The following is a 12,666-nucleotide window of genomic DNA, read 5'->3' on the forward strand; positions in this document are numbered from 1 at the left end:
CCAGGCTCCTCTGTCCATGGAATCGCAAGAGTCAGACACGACTTAGCGACTAAACCACCACTGCCACCTTGTTAAGGGGAATAGATTTCCATCGTTCCTTAATAGCACATACAGTAGCTAGCAGTGAGGGATGCTCATCTATGAACTTATCAGATATTACCTAAGTCTGAATACTAGTTTGGGATCAACTGAAATTCTTGTTTAGCAACAAAAGCAACAATAAATAACAATGCTGTAAACAAGAGGAATCTTATTTCTTTCACACCTAGAAAATGTCTGAAGCTAGGAAGTACAGGTAAGGATAATGGATCCACAATTTTTTCAAGGACCCAAGTTCCTGTCTTTCCTCTGTATCATCCCAACACCTTGTTTCTCACCCTCCGATCACCTTATGTTCCAAAGTGGCCACTGGTGCTCTAGCTATCACCACTTATTTTCAGGTTAAAAGCTAAGAAGAAAGGTAGAAGGGTATATCAAACTCCTCCCTGAATCAATTTCCCTTAAGTAATTTTAAGAGAACTCCCACAAATATTTCTCTTTAATAGCTTAAGTCCAGAATTCAGTCTCATGGCCAAATTCAGTTGCTAAAATGTCTGGAAAGCAATGTATTTTTTATTATAGAAAACAATATAACCAGCTAAAACACTGAGTTTTGTTTCTAAAGAGAAAGAAGTGAATAAATGTTTAGCAGAACACCAACAAATACTATTACAAAGGTCTTGTTCAAGAAATAAACTTACGATTATTAGATCAGTTCTTAAAACAACTTGAGATCGCAGGTGGCATGAGATAATAAAAATCTGAAATACCAGAATAACATATATATGTTTTATATAGTATGCTTATATACATATAAACATACAGGGTGTTCATTGGAAGGACTGATGCTAAAGCTGAAACTCAAATACTTTGGCCACCTCATGAGAAGAGTTGACTCATAAGACCCTGATGCTGGGAGGGACTGGGGGCAGGAGGAGAAGGGGACGACAAAGGATGAGATGGCTGGATGGCATCACCAACTCGACGGACATGAGTTTGGGTAACTCCGGGAGTTGGTGATGGACAGGGAGGCCTGGTGTGCTGTGATTAATGGGGTTGCAAAGAGTCGGACACGACTGAGTGACTGAACTGAACTGATATTTGTTGATATATGAGATGTATATGAGACATTTAAATATACAGGGTACATATGATATAAGCATATGTGTGATGAATAAACCTACTGCTTTGTCTCAGTCTGTATTCTTTTGTACCCCAATTGCATTCTTTTTATTTCACAGTACATTTTCCAATAATGCCTTGATTCAGAGAAACATGGATAATTTTCTTTTCCCTCAAGAGTTTGTGTAAATAATGTGAAATGTGATAGAATGTGTCACAATAATTTATCTACAGTCCTTACACCTTTTGATTTATACCACAGATACAACAATGGAATTATTTTTTAAATTAAACAAAATGTAAACTCAGAATTTCAAGGCTGAAGGGGATCGCAGTGCTGATCACATTGCTAAGTTTGGCAAATCTGGAAACTGGCAAACTTATTCAAGGTGATTGGACCCTAAAAAACATAGACAATAAACTCAAATTCACAGGAGATTAATGTGTAGTATAAAAAACAATTGTGTGGGAAATATAACTGCTAATCAGACCAGTATTAATACATACTGGTTATATATTCCTTTTTCTTCTCAAAAAAGCCAAATAAAGACTACTGATTCTCAAAATGAATGTATAAATCGAATAAATTATCTGCAGGAGTAAATCTAATAATGTCAATAAAGATCTAACATATTCTAACCCTACAGAAAGTCTTCTCTACTGGTTTCAAAGTTTCCTATTCTCAGTGTACAATAATTATCCTTTTCTAATTTAAATCTCTTGTTTCAGGACACAAGATCTATTAGGCATCCATCTTTATCTTATCAGCTATAACTTCTAACTGCTCACTGACTCATTTATTCAATAAATATTTTTTGAGCATCTGATATATGCTAGACCCCACGGAATACAAAGATGATCAAGTACCAGTCATTGTTTCAGGAAAAAAATCAGGCATATAAAAGATTATTATAAAATCAAGCAATAAAATAACAGTAATTTCTTCAGGCAGAGATCATCACAAGAAACTGAGTAAAGCCACTTAAGCCAGCTTGGAAAAAAGTGATCACAAAGTCAAGACTTGCAAAGTAAATAGGATTAAAGTTAAACACAAAAGGGTATTCTAGTCAGAGACCTCATGAGCAAGGGCAAAAAAGAAAGAAAATAAGCACATTATGTACAGGAATAAGTGGGACCATTTTGTGGGAAGCAGAGAAAGGTAAATAAAAGGTAAAAATGTGTCAAGTGATAAGTAAATTAAATAAGGCCTCAGGTACCCAGTTGAAGTACTTGGGTTTGATCCTTTTTTTGATGGGAAGTCATTAAGTGTTTTAGACCAGGGGAGAGTGTATTGCATTAGAAAAGCAAAAGAAATGGCACTTTAACATTTATATTTCTGAATGTTCACACAGATGGTCAGATTGATAATGGATTGCAGAAGGATGAGACTGAGGCAGGGAGCTGGTCAGGACACAGGCAATAAGTAATGATGATGACCTAAAATGCGACAGTGGAACTGGAGATGAAAGATGAGTGAGTGACATATTTGAGAAGTATAGAGAAAAGTGGTTTTTATTCCTGTCTGCCATTAGAAAAACAAATTTCCAGGCCCCAATATCAGAGTTTCTTCTTTAATTGAGCTAGGATAATGTTAAAGCTTCCCAATTGACCCTAAATAGAAACTGAGGCAGATCAGTTAATTAACCAGATTAGTGATTTCTGTAGTCACTGATAATTACAGAAATAGGAAAAGTGCAGAAAACGGAAGAGTCGGGAATGATGGTCAATATTTCAGGTCTAATAACTCGGCAAAAGACAGCCTCAACAACTAGCATAAAGAATATCAAAAGACAGTCTAGTTAGGGGAAAGGGAGAACTAATTTGATTTCTAAAAATAAAAAATATAAGACATCCATTGAATAAACTGAAGGATAATTTAGTTAGATGATGGCATATATATAATCAGAGGTTTGGCAACACTGACAAATGACTAATACCTGAGACTTAAGTCATAAAGAGAGATTGTATGGGATAAGAGGAGCACAGACTTGAGAGCTGGACCTTGAGGATCAACATTCAGAGAAAAGCAGAGAAAAAAGAAATCACACACAAAAAAGATCACACAAGAAACCAGTTGAGTGTGGTTATACTAAAAACCAGGGAAGTACAATGTTTCCATGGGGCGAACAACAATCCAGAAGAGGTCCAATTAAAAAAAAAAATTACAGAATATCCAATGGCATTAGCAATTGAGAGATCACTTGGGACCTTGGTGGGAACAATGTTAATCAAAGAATGGATTGACAGGAATGCTGCTACTGCTGCTGCTAAGTTGCTTCAGTCGTGTCCGACTCTGTGCGACCCCATAGATAGCAGCCCATCAGGCTCCCCCATCCCGGGGATTCTCCAGGCAAGAACACTGGAGTGGGTTGCCATTTCTTTCTCCAATGCGTGAAAGTGAAGTCGCTCAGTTGTGTCCGACTCTGTGCGACGCCATAGACAGCAGCCCACCAGGCTCCTCAGGCCATGGGATTTTCTAGGCAAAAGTACTGCAGTGGTGTGCCATTGCCTTCTCCGTGACAGGAATGGGAGAACCAATTTTTTTTGGTTCATTCTTATAGGATAAATTAGAAAGATTAAAGGACACATTATCCTATAAGAATGAACCCCCCAAAATTTAAAAAGACCTCTGAGAATAAAAAAAAAGTGAAGACAGGGAAATATATAAATAATGATATCTATAAAACTATGTAGGCATAGATTTATTACAAATACATTTCTAGAGATGGTAAGAAGTTGATGCCAACTATGCTCGATGGCTTCCAATTCTACTGGATGAAGTAACAGACATAACTGTCTTCTCGGATTGAAGGAAACTTGAGAATGATGAAGATTTTGAGTTAAGGAAAAGGACAAGTATTAAATAAAAGACTGAGAATCTATTCTAAAGATTCAGTGGAGTTTGAAGATAAGGCATTGGGTAGTGGTGCCAACGAAATGAAGTGAAGTCACTCAGTTGTGTCCGACTCTTTGTGACCCTATGGACTGTAGCCTACCAGGCTTCTCCGTCCATGGGAATTTCCAGGCAAAAGTACCGGAGTGGGTTGCCTTTTCCTTCTCCAGGGGGTCTTCTTGGCCCAAGGATCGAACTCAGGTCTCCTGCATCGCGGGCAGACGCTTTACCCTCTGAGCAACCTAGCAGGATTTATAAGTTTCTCCAGCCAGGCTCTGGGAAAGGAAGGTTGTAGCTTCAAAACAGTTTTGTGCTTTGATTGAGCAGATGCTGCAGAGATATTGGGATGGCTGAAAAGTTCATTCAGTTAGTGAATACACTGTTCACTAAAGTTCTTTGTGAAAATGAAAAATGTATCTTAGTTTTACCTAAAGCTGGATAAACTTTTTGACCAACCCAATACAAGAATGAAAGAGATCAAGGCTTTTGATGAAAGAGTAGTACAGATGATCAACGATTGGGCTTGAGATGGGCCAGGAAGGAAGCAACAGTGCATAGAAAAGAACAGAGTTATCTTTTTAACAGGGTGCATGCCTCAACCTCCCAGGAAAGTCATCTCATAATAATCCAACCCCAAAAGAAATTATTCCACTTGGTCATGTGTGTGTGCATGCACTTGTGTAAAATTTTCACATTGTTATACATGGCATTTTAGTTCACTCAAGATAATTTTATGTATAGTTAAATGTTTTTAAATACTATATTTCTTTTGTAGAAAATTTTATATTCCAGCAATTCAAGTAAAATAGGAAATAATATACTTTCTCACATTAATAAAATATTGCTTTGAAATATTTGTGGTTATGTGTTTTTCACAAAATAACTAAACATTAAAAAACAAAGCTATTAAATTCATTTTACTACTTGTAAATGTATGAGTTGCCCCAGATTATAAAAGACATTTTAAAGCCCAAAAGGCTTCACTTTTTATCCATTTGTATATTCTAACAACTTGGGCTCCAAAATCACTGCAGATAGTGATAGCAGCCATGAAATTAAAAGATGCTTACTCCTTGGAAGGAAAGTTATGACCAACCTAGATAGCATATTACAAAGCAGAGACATTACTTTGCCAACAAAGGTCCGTCTAGTCAAGGCTATGGTTTTTCCAGTGGTCATGTATGGATGTGAGAGTTGGACTATAAAGAAAGCTGAGCACAGAAGAAGTGATGCTTTTGAACTGTGGTGTTGGAGAAGACTCTTGAGAGTCCCTTGGACTGCAAGGAGATCCAACCAGTCCAACCTAAAGGAGATCAGTCCTGGGTGTTCTGGAAAGACTGATGTTGAAGCTGAAACTCCAATACTTTGGCCACCTGATGCAAAGAGCTGACTCATTTGAAAAGACATTGATGCTGGGAAAGATTGAGGGCAGGAGGAGAAGGGGATGACAGAGGATGAGATGGTTGGATGGCATCACTGATTCAATGGACATGAGTCTGGGTGAACTCCGGGAGTTGGTGATGGACAGGGAGGCCTGGCGTGCTGCAATTCATGGGGTTGCAAAGAGTCAGACACGACTAAGCGACTGAACTGAACTGAACTTTGTACATGCCCTTTCATGATACTTTATCAAACAATAATCACATAAAAAGAAAGTGGCTTTAGAGAAGGCATACAGAAACACGATACACCAAAGACAACCTTCTGGACTACTGCATGCCCTGTGCTGTGCTGTGTTGTGCCGATTCTTTCTGACCCGTTCGGTTGTGTCCGATTCTTTGCAACCCCGTGCACTGTAGCCTGCCAGGCTCCTCTGCCATGGGGATTTTCCAGGCAAGAATTAGAGTGGTTGCCATCTGCATGCCCAACTATGTGACATTTTAATTCCTTGACCTATGGGTAAAGGGCATATATTCACCAGCAGTATTCCTTTGCATTTGAAGGAGGATGTGGCAACCCACTCCAGTATTCTTGCCTGGGGAATCCCATGGACAGAGGACCCTGGCGGACTACAGTCCATGGGGTCACAAAGAGTAGGACATGCCTGAGCAACTAACACACATTCATTTCTGTTAACTGGATGCTGCATGTTGAAGAATCAAAAGGAATACTAATCAAGCCCAACCTCTCTCATATGATCATCTAAAAACATCAACAGTGTTAAGTTCATCATCAAAACTCTTCTTTCCATCAACTGTCTGCAGTTTTCAAGAGACTTATCAGACTACACCACTTATGAACTAGATTTCCAGTCTTTTCAATAAGAACTGAACCTGAATATGATGGAAATCATCTGGTCATTATCAGTGGTCTCCCATTGAGCACTCCATCCTCACACAGTGTTACCCCATTCACATTTACCAGCATCGCAACGCACGCGCACACACACACACACACACACGCCTTCGTGTGGCCCATCTGAACAAATCCACTTTACTTAACCAATCTCAAGTTTCTAGGACTCATCTATCTGTGCTCTTTAATGTCAGTGTACCTCCACTGTACACCCTGTATTCAGATTGTATTCAATTTTTTTGAGGGTAGCTACACTTCTCTCTCTTTCTCTATCTTCCCCATTCTCCTACATCCTAGATCAAAGTATTATCTTTTTCCAAATAATTACATTTATTCCAGGGTAATAAAGATGTCCTCATCGGGTAGTGTTTTACTCAGTGTCAGGCTTGGGTAGTAGGATTGATGATTTTGGTTACACGCACCCCTCCACCACCATCACCACCACATCAGACACCTCCCCAGAAGGAAGTCACTTAGACCACTTCCATTCTTATTCTCCCTGTCACATCTTGTTCTTGTTTTGCCTTCTGACCAGAAGAAAATATCTATTTCTGTTATTACAAAGGAAGATCACAAAGGCTTCATGTTGCTATTTAATTTTTGTTATTAGTGTGAAACCAGGCATATTTTTAAAATACGGTTTCATGGCTAACAGGCAAGAACAAGAGGAAGAGACTTCAGCCAGGACATATGTGCAGCTTATATTTTCTATAGTAATGAAAAGGAAAACACATGAGTAATATTTATCTGTGGAATATAGATCAAAAGCTCTCTTAATAGCTGCAGTTACATCTAAGTATGAAGAAAAATGAATTCAAAAATAAAAGATAGCATTTTGGAAGGCATCCTCTGGGAAGGGACTAAGGTGATGAACATAATTGATTTCCTACTCTTCTTTCCCCTGCACCTGCTCTCTAAATGACCTCTTTTCAATTTCCATCTTACTCTCTGCTGCTGCTGCTGCTAAGTCGCTTCAGTCATGTCCAACTCTGTGCAACCCTATTGACAGCAGCCCACTAGGCTATTCTGTCCCGGGATTCTCCAGGCAAGAGTATCTGAGTGGATTGCCATTGCCTTCTCCGCATCTTACTCTCACAGGTCACCAAAAGATTGCTAAGAAGGCAATCAAAATTGTGAACATTGATTTTTTAAATGTACATAAAAGGATAAATAATAGGATTGTTTGAATTGAATGTCAACAGCAGAAAGAGACGGAGAAGTCAATGGCACCGCATTCTAGTACTCTTGCCTGGAAAATCCCATGGATGGAGGAGCCTGGTGGGCTGCAGTCCATGGGGTCACTAAGGGTCAGACACAACTGAGCGACTTCACTTTCACTTTTCACTTTCATGCATTGGAGAAGGAAATGGCAACTCACTCCAGTGTTCTTGCCTGGAGAATCCCAGGGACGGGGGAGCCTGATGGGCTGCCATCTATGGGGTCCCACAGAGTTGGACACGACTGAAGCGACTTAGCAGCAGCAGCAGCAGCAGCAGTAGGAAATCAATGTTATTGTGGAATGCAGATTACAACATGTACAATTAAGTCTTTTTATTGGTAGAAAATGAACAGGACACAAAGAAAGCTGAGCACCAAAGAATTGATGCTTTTGTTTTTTGTTTTTTTTTTCAGAATTGATGCTTTTGAACTGTGGTGTCGGAGAAGACTCTTGAGAGTCCCTTGGACTGCAAGGAGATCCAACCGGTCAATACTAAAGGAAATCAGTCCTGAGTATTCATTGGAAGGACTGTTGCTGAAGCTGAAGCTCCAAAACTTTGGCTACCTGATGCAAAGAACTAGCTCATTGGAAAGACCCTGATGCTGGGAAAGATTGAAGGTAGGAGAAGAAGGGGATGACAGAGGATGAGATGGTTAGATGGCATTACCGACTTGAGGGACATGAGTTTGAGCAAGCTCTGGGAGTTGGTGATGGACAGGGAAGCTGGACATGCTACAGCCCATGGGGTTGCAAAGAGTCGGATACAACTGAGCGACTGAACTGAACTGAGGCTTGAGACTATCTTAGGCGATAAAAGAGGTCTTTTGCATATGTATACCCCTATGTTCATAGCAGCACTAGTCACACGCTCTAAGTCATGGTAACAGCCTAAACGTCCATTAACAAATGAATGGATCACTTCTTGGGCTTTTGGCTAAGATCAAGTACAGAAACAGATGAATGGATCAAGATGTGGTACATGTATACAATGGAGTATTATTACTCAGTCATCAAAAAGAACAAAGTAATGCCATTTGCTGCAGTAGGGATGCAACTAGACATTATCATACTGAGGTATGTCAGAAAGAGAAAGACAAATACCAAATAATATCACTTGTATGTGGAATCTAGAATATAGCACAAATGAACCTATCCACAAAAAAAGAAACAGCCTCACAGACACAGAGAACAGACTTGTGGTTGCCAAGGGTGGGGATGGGGGGGGATGCGGGGAAAGACTGGGAGTGTGGGATTGGAGATGTAAACTATTATATATAGGATGGATAAACAACAAGATCCTACTCTATAGCACAGGGAACTATATTCAATATCCTGTTATAAACCATAATGGAAAAGAATATTTATAAAAGAATATCTATACATGTATAACTGAGACACTTTGCTATACAGCAGAGATTGGTACAACATTGTAAAACAACTAAACTTCAATAAAAAATGATTAAATTTTTTTTTTTAATGAGGTCTTTTTCACAGAGATTCACTGTCTTCTTCTATTCACAATATCTACCAATATCTGGCTAAATAATTACCAGTCTAATAGATGGGGAAATATGATAGAAGAAATCTCTAGATTAAAAACACCAATGCTTCAACTCAATATACACAACCCCACTTAGTGATATAATAGCCTTTGGTTAAACAAATTAAGGGGGGATCCCATTCCCACATGGATGTGGGAATAAAGCTTCTGAATGTGAGAATAAAGCTTTTCCTTATACAGAGCCACAACCTATGTACCCTGAGATACCTCAGTGACCTCAATCCTGTCACTTGGGAACATAGAGAAAAATACAAGTTTCCTTTTGTTGAAAGCTCTTCAGTATATTAATTTAACAGCATAGAGTCCCCTGCACCTTCTAGTCTTTAGGATAAATGACTTTAAGTCAGTCCTCAAGTATCTGGTTTTTATCCTTTCACCTTTTGGTGTTTCTTCTCTGACTACACTCCAATTTATCTGTTTTCCCTTAAAATAATAAATACATGTAAATAGGTAAGATATTTTGATAAAATATGGGCTTTGGGTGATTACGGTGTCAATGTAGGTTCATCAATTGTAAAAACTGTACCACTCTGGTAGAGCATGGTGATAATGGGGGAAGCTATCCATATATGGGGGCAAGGGGATCATATGGAAAATATCTGTACCTTCTTCTCAATCTTGGTATAAACTTAAAACTTCTCTAAGTTTCTTAAATCTGAAAAAAAAATATGTTCAGATATGAAGCCTCTTGCCAATATGGTCTCATTATGGAGGGTAGTTGGACTTAGCCATTTTATAGACTATGGCTTATTAATACTAAGGTAGCCTCTATGATACTACTGTGATCTATCATGTATAACTATATACATAGCACGTAAAGAGGTGTGCTGACTAAGGATTTGAGAAGAATATACTTAATTCTGTATAGATATTTTAGATTTGTGCTTTTTCATCAGTTCAGTTCAGTCGCTCAGTTGTATTTTACTTTTTGCAACCCCATGAATCGCAGCACGCCAGGCTTCCCTGTCACCAACTCCCGGAACCTACTCAAACTCATGTCCATTGAGTCAGTGATGCCATCCAGCCATCTCATCCTCTGTTGTTCCCTTTTCCTCCTGCCCCCAATCCTTCCCAGCATCAGGGTCTTTTCCAATGAGTCAACTCTTCGCATGAGGTGGCCAAAGTACTGAAGTTTCAGTTTCAGCATCAGTCCTTCCAATGAACACCCAGGACTGATCTCCTTTAGGATGGACTGGTTGGATCTCCTTGCAGTCCAAGGGACTCTCAAGAGTCTTCTCCAACACCACAGTTCAAAAGCATCAATTCTTTGGCACTCAGCTTTCTTTATAGTCCAACTCTCACATCCATACATGACTACTGGAAAAACCATAGCTCTGACTAGATGGACCTTTGTTGATAAAGTAATGTCTCTGCTTTTTAATATGCTGTCTAGGTTGATCATAGCTTTTCTTCCAAGGAGCAAGCATCCTTTAATTTCATGGCTGCAGTCACCATCTGCAGTGATTCTGGAGCCCCCCAAAATAGTCTTACTGTTGCCAGTATTTCCCCTTCTTTACCATGAAGTGATGGGACAGGATGCCATGATCTTAGTTTTCTGAATGTTGAGCTTTAAGCCAACTTTTTCACTCTCCTTTTTCACTTTCATCAAGAGGCTCTTTAGTTCTTCTTCATTTTCTGCCATAAGGGTGGTGTCATCTGTGTATCTGAAGTTATTGATATTTCTCCCAGCAATCTTGATTCCAGCTTGTGCTTCATCCAGCCCAGCATTTCACATGATGTACTCTGCATATAAGTTAAGTAAGTAGGGTGACAGTATACAGCCTTGACATACTCTTTTCCCGATTTGGAACCAGTGTATTTTTCCATGTCCAGTTCTAACTGTTGCTTCTTGACCTGCATACAGATTTCTCAGGAGGCAGGTCAGTTCATCTGGTTCTCTCATCTCTTTAAGAATTTTTCACAGTTTGTTGTGATTCACACAAAAAGGCTTTGGCATAATCAATAAAGCAAAAGTAGGTATTTTTCTGGAATTATTTTGCTTTTTCAATGATCCAGCATATGTTGGCAATTTGATCTCTAGTTCTTCTGCCTTTTCTAAATCCAGCTTGAACATCTGGAAGTTCACGGTTCATATACTGTTGAAGCCTGGCTTTGAGAATTTGGAGCACTACTTTGCTAGAGTGTGAGATGAGTGCAATTGTGCAGTAGTTTGAACATTCTTTGGAATGAATGTTTCATTCATTCTGGAATGAAAACTTACCTTTTCCAGTCCTGTGGCCACTGCTGAGTTTTCCAGATTTGCTGGCATATTGAATGCAGCACTTTCACAGCATCATCTTTTAGAATTGCTTTTAATATGTAACAGTTAACTAGTTAAGGAAGCCTATCACTGTGGAAACAAAAATGTTTACTTGAAGTCTGAAATGGAGAGTGGGATTCATTCAAAAGAGGTCTTAATGATGTTTTTATAATAAAATCCATGTTAAACTAGAACAGGAGTTAAGCACAGCCATTACAGCACAATATGTGTGAAAATAAGTATTTAATACATGCTGTTGCTGCTGCTGCTAAGTCGCTTCAGTTGTGTCCGACTCTGTGTGACCCCATAGACGGCAGCCCACCAGGCTCCCCCATGCCTGGGATTCTCCAGGCAAGAAGACTGGAGTGGGTTGCCATTTCCTTCTCCAATGTATGAAAGTGAAAGGTGAAAGTGGAGTCGCTCAGTCGTGTCTGACTCTGTGCAACCCCATGGACTGCAGCCTACCAGGCTGCTCCGCCCATGGGATTTTCCAGGCAAGAGTACTGGAGTGGGGTGCCGTTGCCTTCTCCGTTAATACATGCTAGCTTTTCTAAATAGTGAAAAAATTAGAGAGGGTTCCAGAGATTGACAGAAACTTCTTTATTTCAGTGTAATTTTAATCAGTAACCCAACATGCTAAAAATAAAAGTCAGACAGAGAAGGAGTATATTGCATGGCATCCCTTATATTTGGAATCTAAAAACAAATGATACAAATGAACTTACTTACAAAAGGGAAACAGACTCACAGACTTCGAGAACAAGCTTATAGTTGCCAGAGAGAAGTATGGGAGGAAGGGATAGTTAGGGACTTTGGGATGGACATACATACTGCTGTATTCAAAATGGATAACCAAGGACTTACCAAATAGCACTCTGCTCAATGTTATGGGGCAGACTTGATGGAATGAGTTTGGTTTGGGGGAAAATGGGTGTGTATATATGTATGGATGAGTACCTTTGCTGTTACTTGAAACTATCTCAACATTGTTAACTGGCTATAACCCAATATAAAATAAAAAGTTAAAAAAAAACTAAATCAGATTAGGCCAGAAGAAGTGTGAATAGAGCTTGAATTAATAACTTTTTATGAGATAAAAAAAGACATAGCTGCAGAGGGATTGAGCTATATAGGGACTAAAGTTGATTGTAGAGGTTTGTGGTTCTTGCACATCAATGGAAACCACACTGTTCATAGCCAGAAACCAGATTTATAGTTTCTGATGTAAAGACATTCGAAGTATAAAAGCTATGGTAGCTAGAATCAGAATATTAACA

The sequence above is a fragment of the Bos indicus x Bos taurus genome, chromosome 1, assembly GCF_003369695.1.
Source record: "Bos indicus x Bos taurus breed Angus x Brahman F1 hybrid chromosome 1, Bos_hybrid_MaternalHap_v2.0, whole genome shotgun sequence".
Lineage (NCBI taxonomy): Eukaryota > Metazoa > Chordata > Mammalia > Artiodactyla > Bovidae > Bos > Bos indicus x Bos taurus.